Here is a 12,438-nt window from a genome sequence, read left to right as displayed (position 1 = left end):
CCTTTAAAATGGCATATTGTGTTAAGATATAGATGCAAAATGCTATTCCTGGCACGACTCATCACCACAAGTAACAGAATTAATTTTTCTTTTACAGAAATTACTAATTAAATAAACATAATATAAAACCTTACAACCAAATTTTCCCCGCAGTAACAAAATCTGGACGGGGCTAAAAAGACTGAGAAAAAATGTTATCATAAAAGAATTTTGTTTTCAATTGCACTCAAGCTTGCTTTGGGCCAGATCACCCTGCTTTTGGAGAAAAGCAAGGAACTGAAACTTTAGGAGAGTTTCAAGGAAAACGTTTTGGTGTGGTGCTTGGCAGGGAAGGGGAGAAGAATTCCTTACGGCAAGGGAAAGCAGGCTGGCCCAAAGAGCCCTAGGAAGGCCCCACAGAGCCTGTGCTGATCCCAGCCTTGGTGCTAGGAGCCCAACCTGGAGGCTTTGGGAGATGAGGCTGAGCCCCTCTCCTGTGGACAAAGGGTGATATCTGTTCATAAACAAATGTTTCCACACGTGCACCAAGGGAGACTCCTCCACCATGAGCCAAGAGAAATCAGAAGAGAAGTTGGAGTAACCCTGGGATGAAAGGGCACTAGAGCACTGCTAACATGACCTAATGGCTCTCTACCTCGCATTTTTAAAATTGCCATTCAGCCATTATGTCCCTTAAACTCTCTACTGCCTGCAAGCCATATTTTATCCATTCCTTATCAAACACTTTGTGGTTACACTTCGGGCCAGATCTAAGCAAAGTTATTAATCATCTGTCAAATAAAATTGTCAGTCTGCTCCATCCTTATTCTTTTTCAATAAAGATCAATTGAAACTGTGCAAAAGATATCAACAAAGTAAAATCTTTTTAAAAGAAAGCAAAATGAAAGAACTGTAAGCTGTGGTCCACCACACTTTAAAGTAACTTTAAGCTGTGGTTTTGGATTTGGACATATCTAAGCCAATAGGGGTGGTGTTTGTTATTATTTATTGCTTAAATGTGAATCTTTGTTTTCCTCCTAATATGCCTTATGGAAGAAAAAGAGACATCTGTGCTAAAATAACCAATTCTTATGGGTGGGGAAGAAACCATCTGGGTTAAAGTAACCAGTGTTTCACTAATTCTAAATCAAGAAGCAACAGCTACATGAAAAAAAAATGGTGTCTTCTTTAAATTAAAGCACTGAACTTGAAAAGCAGCATTCTAATCTTTTGGTACAACGGCTTTATTCACAAATATGTCTCTAACAAAAATCATGTTGTAATGCAAAGCTGATGTGTGGACATGCTAAATCCCTATTTCTATTTTAAGCTTTGTCACACAAACATTGAATAAGTTTTGGACACATAAAAATCAGAAAGAATGGCTATTGTAGTTACAGTGCTGAAACCACTCAAACTGACTTCCAATTAAAAGTCAACAGGATTTTTATGCTGAAATTTATCAAGTATTTTTGAAAAAAATTTATTGCAACATTTGCCTTTCAGTTGTTGCCTTGTTGCAAGAATCTCCTTCCCGTCTTCTGTGATCTGTGTAAGTGTGTAATTGTCTTTGTCTCATAGGGTTACCCACTTGGCCTCAAGTCAGGCAATAATTCCCTAATCCCATTGTCAATCCTCCATTTCCTTCTACCATAAGCAACGTGGCATTGACTGTCCTCTTGCATGTACCAGCAAGACTGCAACCCTCTCTGCAGCTCATCAGGATCCTTCCAGCAAGGTGCCCACAGTGCGTTTTATCCAGGCTGCGGAATGTTCAGGAGCAGAAAAGCTCTCGAGACACTTAACCACATTTCCCAGCCCATAGTGTGTCCCCCTGTACTGCCAACAGCCACAGGGGTCACTTCTGTTTTCCTCCAAGTAGCATTTTCTTCTGTCTCCAAGAGCTTTGAGTCATCTGAGCCTGTCTTTCAGGGGAATTAAGCCTCTGTCAAATGATGTTGAAGTACCAGTTGCTAGCCACCACTTCTTACTTCTGTGACATCATTTCTCTCTTCTGTTTCATTACCTCAAAAGATAGGTTGCAGAGCAAGGAATGAACCATTAATCCATGAAAATAAGTGCCTGCTATCTATGGAGAAGCTACATTTGGGGAGAAAATGCTAGTTTTGGAGCAGCAGAGTAACAGCAAAGATGAGCCCTGAAGTGGTCTAAGCCAGGATGATGTGTTGTTTTCTTTGTGCTGTGAGGAGGGAAGGGTTTGAGATCTGAGTAAATGAGCAACTTAGGTGTTTATCCTGGCTCTTTGAAAATCTGTGAGAACCTGACTATCATTCCTCAGCTCCAAAGATACTCTTGATGATAGTGACAGGGGAACAAATTAGCTGCCAGATGATATCAAGCTAGTGATACATTTCTGCCTTTTGACGGCCTAAGCCAGACCTTGGTTTCTTCCTTCTCCTGTAATTTTAACCTACTTATTCTTGTACAGGAACATGCTTCAGTGAAACTCTGCTTGACTTCTAAAACATCAGGCCTTCTCTGAAAAGCCAAAGCCCAAATTGCACAGAATTCTTCAAGAGGCAAATAGCCTTTCCATCAAACTTCTTGAGGCACAAAAATACGTGGAAAATTATTTATTGATACGACTTGGGTCCAAAATTATGCACAAAATAAATATTCATATCATCATTATTGCTCGGTTTTCACTGCTGTTCTCAGGAGGCCACAACAACCTATGACTAACCTGGCACAGGCCTTTCATTGACAGAACAGTATGTTTGTTCTGTTTTATACTGTCAGTGATGTATAATCAATTGCTACTGCTTGATTTGTACTGCCTATGGCACTAGGGAAAATTAAAATTAGCATAAATTATAACATTTAACCTTTCAGTACTAGCATGAGATGATATATAGGCAAATGGCAGGGTAAAAGAATCATTTCCTCAACGTACCTTTGAAAAATGCATGTAAGTGAAATGAAAGAAGAACTTATGACAATGTTAATTAACATTATGGCATCTTAATGGATTCATTTCATTGTAAGGTTTTAAAAATGAAAAATAAGATTATTAGTCAGGTGAAACCCAGCTGGGAAAAGTGCTGTCTGGATATCTTCTGCCAACTGGAGATTTTGCTATGAATCCACTGTCCGTGTGGTGTTGCCCTCCCTGGAGCTATATATCAGGAGGCAGCAGCTTCAAAGGACTGCAGAAATAATGTCCTTTTCTGATGCTCTTTGGTCCTCATATTTAAAGCAAATGTTGGGACAGAATTGGCCTTAATTAAAAATAAATGTGTTTCACTGATGCTTCCTGAGATATGCTGAAAAGTTGGGCTGAAGCAATTGCCCTCTGTTGTCAGGAAAACACCTTGCTGTGGATGAACACCGCTGCAGTTCACGTCATTCATGCCATAGTTCTCTTTTCTTTCTAAACATAACTTTTTCCATTTAAATAATGTTTTCTTACAGTAATGATTATTGCTATATCTAAAAGGGGAAGAACAATACAATCTAATCGCCTTAGTAGTTAACAAGTGAAAATGTGATTGAAAGGTGACTACAGACAAATATAAAATGTATTCAGTTTTCCACATAGTTTTATTCCTTTCATGAATGTCTACAGCAGTTAAAGTATGAAGCAAGTGATCTAATCCCACTTACTTCTGGAACATATAAAGGATAGCCGTAGCCTACAGAGAGACAGACAGATATATGGATGCACAGACAGGATAACATTTTCAAGGTTTCTGGTGAGAGAATCCTTGCAACAGATGTATTTTTTAATTTAGGATTTTCAGTAGAGGCTTAGATCATTCATAATTATACCCTCAGACAAGGAGGACGGTATAAATAAACCTTAATGGAAAGGAAACAGTCTGTAGAATAAGCATTTTCTTTGAATCATAACAACTCTTTGAATTTAAAAAAGAGACTTTCCTTGAGGGATTGGGTGAAAAGCACTTAAAACATGGCAATCCTTCCCACTTTCTTCTTTGTCTGAGCAGATGGCTGCTGGTCAAAAAAGGCTGAATTTGAAAAATATGGATTTGTCAGGTTGATTCTGGCCTTCAAACATATAACAAATGACCAGCACAGAAATAACAACAGCAGAGGGAGGTAGGAAATCAGACTGGCCTCTGAGATCTGGTGCTCCTACTGAAGAGCTGAAAAATTATATAGAAACTAAAAAGAAAAAAAGGTGCATTAGAAAAATAACTCAAAGAAAGTAATCATAGGACCTTGCTGCTCCAGACTCTGGCCATATACAGGCACTGGAACTTCCTTTGAGCTGGAAGGATAATAGCTTTAAGTCTAAACAGAGGGAAAGAGGGTGCCTGGAATCAGACCTTTTTGCTGGGGGCTCTGATAATCCAGAGACAAAAGTCGATAGTGAATTCCAGAGCAGCAGCTGTGATGTTTCCATCTGGGGACCAGAAAACATCTGAATGAATGAGAGAAATGATCTAACAATCAATAACTTTTTTCAAGGCATCACAAGAAGCCTTTGAACAATATCACAAGAAGGAAAAAAAAAAAAAGAGAAATGCTGTTCTAATGGAGGGGAAAATGAACCCACAAACAAGAGCAAATTGACATACAGTATAGCACTATGTTCACAGGAGTAAAAAGGAGAAGAGTCTGGGAACTCAGAGTTTCAGTCCAGAAAAATAATATTTAAAATGTTCTTAGCTAGCTTGACCATGGAAAAAAAAAAAAAATCCACTGATTGTGGTGAAGAAGTGTTGCTTTATTTAATAGAAATTGGTAGTTCTTCCAAAACTGAGCTTCACATTTTACTAGACCAAGAATTTGTTCTATTTTGCAGATGACTACATCTTGATCAAAGGAAAAAGCTAAGATGAAAGATCACCTGTCTGTTAGGACAGCAGGGGGAAAGGGTTAAAAAAGAAAACGTAAGCAGCAAACCTGAGATCCTGGTTCTTTCTGCCTGTAGTCATTACTGGGACAGCAGTGTCCAGGCTACACCAGTGAAGTTTTATAAATTACCCTTCCAAATGCAGTGTGAAGGAAGTAGAGGATGGTGAGGTCAGAAACCTTTTCTTGTCATCTCATACCATTCACATAGGGAAGGTGTAAGCTAAAAAAGCAGACAAAGGAAGAAGAAAAAAAGAAAAAAACAAAGCCTATTTCAGACCAAAGCAGGCTCAACAGTGGAGCAACCTGCAACAGAACAGAAATCAGCTCAGGTATTTGAGGCTGAACAGAGATCTCTTATAACTTACAGATGGCTGAAATCATTCATAGGATTTAAGAATTTGCTGGTCTTGGTTAGTGTCCAGAAAGTCAGGAAACAATAAGAAAAAACAGCTTTTATATGTATTCCTGGTTTAAATAGTTTCCAGGGAGCGTTTATATGTTGTCCAGAGATAAACTTCAACCCAAAGTCATGCAGTTGCAAAGTATTCATCTCCCTGCTAAGGCGGGATATTAAATGGAGGTGTTGTCATGGAGTAAATGAGATCTACTGCTTTGTGAAAACATCACAAAATAGCTGCCTGGCCTTCTCATAGATAAACCTTCTGGCAAGATAACTGGTAGAGAAGCCACAGAAAAAAAAAACCAACCAACAAAACCAAATTAAAAAAAAAACCAACAAAACTATGAGCAGATGTCAAAAAATTCCCAATGCAAAATCGTTTGGTCAATCTCAAAATTCCTCAAAAAATCTATTGTAAATTCTCTTGGGCCTTTCTGTGTGGTTTGGTTTTTTAAAAATAACGGTTGTAATTCTGTAGTAAGAAATGTATTTCATGCTTCGTACTTAGTAATATCACTGCAAGATACTCTATTAATAAAAGGAACATATGTAATATCTAGTCCATATAATTACACCAAAACAATTCTGAAAATCAAACAGAATTTTGACAGGGTTTTCAGATAGTCTTAGGGGAATGGATTCCTCATTTGGTTCATTTGGAGTCCGGCAAACTCTGCTCTTTCTTGACTGGAAAATTGCAGGTCTTCAGGACACAGTGGATTTGTTGAAGCCTTGAGTCTCCAGCATTCCTCCCAGGACTTGTCTCATTCAAGTGAGAGATAATTACATTACAATAGATGAGGGCATCCTCACTATTTTGCAGAATTATGCAAAATAGGAGATGAACTATTGTTTGGAAAAATAAAAATGTTCAGTTCCCAGCAGCCAGGTGCTGTCAGAAGGTAGCAGTCTGTGGGGCAAGGGCGAGCAGGGAGGTCGATTTCTGGGAAGGATCACAGGAGCTCCTGCTTAAAGACCAGAACTGCTCTGCCTAGTTAGCATCCTGAGAAACAGCGCCTTGAAACACAGTTGAAAATAATAGTCCTCATATTTTATGTCAGTGGGTAATTTCAAAGATAAGCCACAGCTCTCTGTGTATTTTTATGAGGGCAGGAATCAGGGCATGAAATATTTCAGAGCACTAGAAGATTAATATTGCTGCGGAATTCAAAAGTTCTGGTGTAGAGTTTAAACACTGTTGCAATGAAACTTGGTGTCTCTTTGCTGTGAAAAAAACACACCCTAATTATTTCATGACATTTCTCACACAAACACAAACACGGAATATTTTATCATCTTAAATAATTTAAAAAGTCATGGACAGATGAAACGCCATCAAGTATATGAACTTTAAACAACATCTTTGTGAACCACCTGAACTCTACAAGCTTCCAACCTCCCCCTGATACAAAAGCACAACTTAACGTTATGATTTTCAATTTCTAAATGTAAGGCAATTAAGAAATGCTGAATTGCATCACATGAGATTCTGTGATCTTTCTAGAATGGATCAAGTCTTAGATTTACAAATTATGCTTTACAACTAAAGATATAATTCTCATGTTTAAGGCTCCTGAGATGCTTAATCAATAATACTCTGAGAAAATGTGTTTTTAGAGTCTATGAGCCATTACCCATCAAAAGCTGTAGGTTTGTAGCAGGAATGTGGCTGTCATCATGTGGAAACTCATCAATGCCTATTGACATCTCTTTGTTTAATTGCAATTTAAATCATGATGTATTTCATTAGATCTCAAAATGGATTACAATGCTCCATTAATTTCGTAGTTCTGTATGGGAAACTTCCACCAGTGACTCTATGGGTCATATACAGGCCTTGGTTTGTGAAGGGAGCTCCTATTGACATCAGTGTGAGTTCTGCACATGGACTGAAGGCATGACACGGCCCATTATTCTCAATTTTCCATAGTACAGTTCTCTGAGAGAACACATCACAATAGAAATTGCTTATCTGGGATGCATCAATAAATGTATTCCAGGTTTATTATCAAGATTGAAAAAATTCAAACATTTTCTGTACCCACATAGTCACACTTTTTCTAAATGATATTGTCTTTTCTTTTTATTCCTTTCAGATATAACACATGAAAAAAAAAAAAAGAATCTGCTGATGAAAAAACATATCACTTATATTACCAGAAAAGGAAATAAACAACAGATCTTAACTAACTACAACTGGGAGCTCTGACATTGATTTCAGATAGAAAGAAATCATTTCATGGAAGTTGAAAGTTCCATTTCATGAAAGTTCTGCTATTCTATTTCACAATAATGAGAAAACTTATTTTTAAAAATCTTAGGTACATGTTGGCCAAAGATGCACGGGCAAGTAACGGAATCCATTTGAAGGGTGTATTCATTAAGGGGAGGCAGAGTACAAGGTGGTGCAAAGCAGGATATAATTAGCAATGATGGTGTAAAACTTAGTAAACAAAAATATACACAGAGTATCAATAGGAAAAATTGTAATGCTGAGATTTTTTTTTTTTAACTGTGAGGGTAAAAATAGTGGTGATTCTGTCCTCTGTGCTATACACATGGGGCACTGTAACGCAGTGTTAGAAGCAGCTGATGTTTGTTTAAAGACCTTTGACCCTGCAGCTTCATTCTACGCATCGGGAATGAACTCCAGTCACTTGGGGCTCATCCAGACCTTGAAGACGCAACCTCCACTGGAGGCATGGCACTGCTTCTCCTCAAACTGTGTTCTTGCAAGTTAAAATGTGGGAATGGGGCCCAGTGCTGTACACTTCTTTGACCCCACTGCTACCTGTGGAATGGCAAACCAGATTTGTATTCCAAGCAAATTATATGTCATCCTAGCAATAAGATTTGAGGGTTACTGAAGATTTTTAGTCCACATTCAATAAGGAGTTGAGTTCAAGGCAGTTTAGCAGCAGAAACAGGGCTTGATCCAAGGGAGAGCAATGAGCAAAAGCAGAGAGCAGTGAGGAAAGGCAAGGACTTCTTGTACCTGCTGATGCCAGGGCAGCTAAGACAGAGGAAGAAAATACCCTATCCTTCTCCCAGAGCTGGCTCTCCACACCATCGGCACTGCATGCCCCAGCATCACAGCCCTTCCTTTCTTTCCCACAGCTGCAAATCATTATAGTGATACTCATCCCCCTGACAGCCAATGAAACCTGCCAGTAAAGCTGAAGTGGTTCTGACTCCCCAAAACTTCAAAAAGTTACTCCCACAGTTCCTTTTTTTCCTAAGTGGAAGATGGAATCATCAGGGATTGGGAAAGACTTTGCTTGTGTAAAATGCATATAATTTAAGAATCGCATAGGGAAAAAGCAATGGACTATGACACTGCTGAGTTATTTCCTAGCTATCCAACTGGTGTTTTCCCAGGAAGGACAACCCATTGCTTACTTATATTGAACTTGTTAGTCACTGTGGTATAGATCAAAGAAATTGCCATGGCTCAACAAGTTTCTGCAAAGGTTTTTGTGGATACTTTTGATGGACTAGATGTTCCTGTGCTGAAATATCATGCCCACATCTTTGATATTACATGGAGGAAGAAAACAAACCATACGAGAAATAAAGAATTGACATGGAAAACGCAGATAGCTTTGAATAGTGCTCCGACTCATGTAAGAATCTTCCCAGTAACAAATTCCATTGCCACCATTAACCCCAGGTGGAAAATGGAGGTTTTGAACACAGTCAAGAAGAATCCATCAACAGTTGAAAAAGTCACTGCGCCTATTTAAATCCACGTCGTCTTGTGTGATCCATTTTTACAAAGCACATGCTAGGGCTGTGTATGAACCAACAAAGTGGTAAGTAAGACAGGAAGTGCAGAGAAATCTGATATAGAATAAAGGGAGAGCTGAATCTACCAGTGAGGATAATGCTGAACCTAAATGCTTACTGTACTTCCTTATTAAGGACTGGGCTTAGCCACATTAGAGCCACCCACTCACCACGGAAACCCTCCCTCTCACTATTCTCCTCAGTCCTTTTTGTCTTGTGCTGCTGAGGAGGCATGGGGAAGTTTTGAAAGGTGCTTCCTCTTAGTGTCAAGAAGCTTTCTCATCATCACCCATTGTCCCTGCTTCTTCATTGTGCCTGTGCCTGGGAAGCTCAGCACTTCTCAGCACTCTCATGGCTGGCAGAGCTGGATGGGAGGAGCACAGTGCTGAGCTGTAGGATGAGCAGATGAGTGAAGCCTCTGAAAAAGACCTCACTTCTCTTTCTGCTCTGGTTAGTGACACATTTCTGTAGAACTGATGGTTGTCAGAAAGACTGTCCTGTCTTTTGGCAGTGCTAAGGTAGCACACTGGCTATCTTTCAGCTGCTGCATTCATTCAGGAGTCTTAAAAGTGTAGATTCTGCCCCTACTTTAGATCAGAGTCTTTTCTCAGGGCAGGACACACCTGGGACCACCAAAATCTGTCTCCCACCTAATTAAGGAGCAGAGGAGTTATGTAGGAAGCCCATGCACAGTAACTAGTAGGTAGAAACGGGCCACTGGAGAGCATGCCAGATCTGGGATGGATCCACTACTTCACACCACCTCAAGCTTTCTCATCCCTTGGCAAAGGGACCAGTCCAGAACACTCAGGGAAAGCGTTCTCATTTCAGGGACATTTCACACATTTGAAACAGGAACTGGTGAAGTACAGAAGCATTAGTACAGAGGTGTCAGTGTCAAAAGGGGGAAGGGAAAAACTAAAAAATATTCACATTTAAGGAAGTGTTAGCATGTAAATGGCTGTAGCTGTGGTACCTGATATCCTGCATTCTGTCAGGCAGCAGTCACAGAGAAATTGAATCTGCTCTCTTGCAGTCCATGTAATCATACCTGAGTACAAGTTACGTAGTGGATCCAGTCAGAAGAGCAGAACACTTTGGGTGGTGCATAGGTGTAGACTAAGCCAGAGTAATAAATTTTTTTGCCACATATTTCTTAAATTTCATGGAAATATTAAGTGTTTCTTCTGATTTTTTCTTTAATGACTGCTTTCAAAAGACAGTAAATAAATTAGCCTCTATTGATCATGAAGCAATCGAGTAGTTAGTACTTTTGATCCATGCAATTAACATAAAAAGATAATGTGTGAAATGCACGAAGCATGTGCATCATGAGTGAGTATTGTCATCAGTAGTCTTGCTTTTCAATAAAGAAAAAATTGTTTGGGGAAATTGGTCAAACAGCTATTGCTATTGCATCCACACACTGCTGATTTCTGATATTTTTTGTAAAGACCAGTAATGATATTCTATTAGGGTGATGAGACCAGAATTAATTTAAATAACTTTGTGCCTGATTCATGAAAAACAAAAAAATGCCTCCACAGCCAGGGGCCATTAATACTGTAATTTTTCCACAGAAAAGTCATGGTCTGTATTCAACTTCCAGTTCAAAAAGAAAAGTTTTTAATTTATACAGATACAATTTTATCTTCACAATCAGCTCCAGAGGAATTACCTAACTACTTAAAGGAAAATCCCCTCCGCTGCCTAGCTCAGAAATACACTGATTACACAACAAAAGTCAAAAATATTTTCTTCAAAAATTTATTTATCCACACCCACTGCAGCTGCAATCAAAGAATAAAATAGATACACAGAAGAAAACTGATACACTGCTATATTAATTGGTCGTTTGCTTTTTAGATGTCAGTATAATTCCCGTTATTGAATAAATAGAAATTCAAAAAAGTTTTTAAAAGCATGAGTCTAAATAAAGTTAGGAATTAAAATAAAACACTGAGAGGTGTCGCACTCCTCTAATGTTCGAGCAGTACGTTCTGTTCAACAGCTCACGTTCACTTGTTTGCTCACAGCACATCTCTCAGCAAACTGCAGCAGCACTGTAAATATTGTCTTCATTTTGCTCCTTCCCTTGCAATCTTTTTTTCCATCATGAGCAAGAGCTGTGTACCTTGGAGAGATATCCCAGCCAGCTGAGAGACAAATGATGTGGGTAGCATAACTTTATGAAAGTGCAGTGGTTAAAGAAGCTGTATGAGAGATTTGCTCGAACAAAATCAGATGAGTATTGCCTGCTGGTTAGAATATTCCTGTGAAGGCCAAGTCATATCATATTTCAAATCTGGCAAAATATTTACAATATTATTTTCACATTTTCTGGTATGACTTTTATTAAAGCGTATACTTGTTCAGTAAAGAACAAGCTCAAACCACCTACCACACAGAAACTATCCACACTTGTGCTGGAAAGTAGTTTGCTTTCTAAAGTTACAATGAATATTTAAAATTAATGGAAGAAAAGCAACAGGGAAAAAAATATCTCCTCAGTTTGTTCATAGTGTGCTTTTGACAGTGCTTTCTGTGTGGCCAGTGTTAGCGTTTCCTTTCGTTTCCCTTCGTTTGTGTGTGGAATTTTCAGAGCCACAGAGAGATTATTTGTAAAGATATATATACATGTAATTGAAAAACCACAAAACCTGGCCAAAAGATGCAGCAGAGACCAACTCACTGGATTTTAATCCTGGTTTTAAAGGAGTAGATTGCAAGTTTTTAGGGGTGGATTAAACTTTTAATTAAACAAAAATCTGCAAACTATGATTTTCTTTTTTTTTTTTTCAGAAAAGTTTCCTTTCCACTTCAAATATTAAACCTCTATGGGGAAAATTTTCTTCAGGTGTAAAATGTTCTCTGCAAACAGAACTTACTCCTTGTGTTAATATCCCTACTTCAAGAAAGTAACTTACTGACCCCAGATGACAGAGAGGATACAAACAGCAAAATCTCTTTCACATCATTTGTTTAATGAATTTTAATAACACTTTACTGTTGGGGTTTTTTTGGTTTGTTTTTTTTTTCCCCCAGAAAATATATTTCTTTCTAAACACTGCTGTTGGCAAGATAGAAAAGTGAAAAAGAAAAAAATTCTCATTTGAGTATGGATTTCAGGATCAGGCCCATTGATCTTGGCTTACTTTCTGCTTAGCTTGCAATACAGGAAAAAAAAATTAAAGACTCCTAAGGCCATTTTCACATACATATACTACAGTTTTCTGCAGCTATAAATCCTTTCGGTTTAAAGAATTTCATCCCAATTACCAAAAATGTACATCCAAGCCCAAGGCAAATTCTTTTTTACTTTTTCGTTTGTAATTTTAACATTAGCTTTGCTTTCTAAATTTCTTTGAGGTCTTCAGGCTGTTTTACACTTTGCAATTCCCTTTTTATGCATTTTCTGTCCTTAGATTTCT

Source organism: Chamaea fasciata, unplaced genomic scaffold, assembly GCF_029207755.1.
Source record: "Chamaea fasciata isolate MVZ Bird 193981 ecotype frontalis unplaced genomic scaffold, bChaFas1.0.hap1 SCAF_11, whole genome shotgun sequence".
Taxonomy (NCBI): Eukaryota; Metazoa; Chordata; class Aves; order Passeriformes; family Sylviidae; genus Chamaea; species Chamaea fasciata.
The sequence above is the reverse complement of the archived record's forward strand: the minus strand, read 5'-3'. Positions refer to the sequence as shown.